This window comes from Peromyscus eremicus, chromosome 11 (genome assembly GCF_949786415.1).
Source record: "Peromyscus eremicus chromosome 11, PerEre_H2_v1, whole genome shotgun sequence".
Classification (NCBI taxonomy): Eukaryota; Metazoa; Chordata; class Mammalia; order Rodentia; family Cricetidae; genus Peromyscus; species Peromyscus eremicus.
Genome location: NC_081427.1, coordinates 26,892,931 through 26,893,395, shown reverse-complemented (window position 1 = coordinate 26,893,395; position 465 = coordinate 26,892,931).

Below are 465 nucleotides of genomic sequence, written 5' to 3'. Positions count from 1 at the left end.
GCTGGTGACATAAAGCAGCCGGTGTTGCTCTTAGGCTCATGGGACATTTCTAGAATGGAGGATAAGGATGGGTTTGTCTGTGAGGGGGCAGGTGTGCCAGTGATAGCCATCTATGTCTTCTGCAGGGGGTGGAGTGGGGTGGAGGTGGGGGAACACTACTACTGCTGTTTCTCAGCACTGACGCTGTTCTGCCTGTTCTAGGAAGCTGGTGTTTCCTGCTAGTAGTTCTCCCTCGCCAGTGGCTTAATCCAACTGGAATCCAGTGTAAGGAAGGCGGGCTATAGCCACCCCAAACAGCCAGCTTCCCACGGTGCAAAGTAGACCACAGAAGGGCAGAGAGTGGATTGGGAGGAGTAGGTAGAGACTAGGCCGCCGAATAATGGTAGCTGCTGCCCCGCAGAGCTGTTACTCTGTGTACCTTTCAGAACACAGCAAACGCATGACCAGCACTGCACGTCTGTTAGT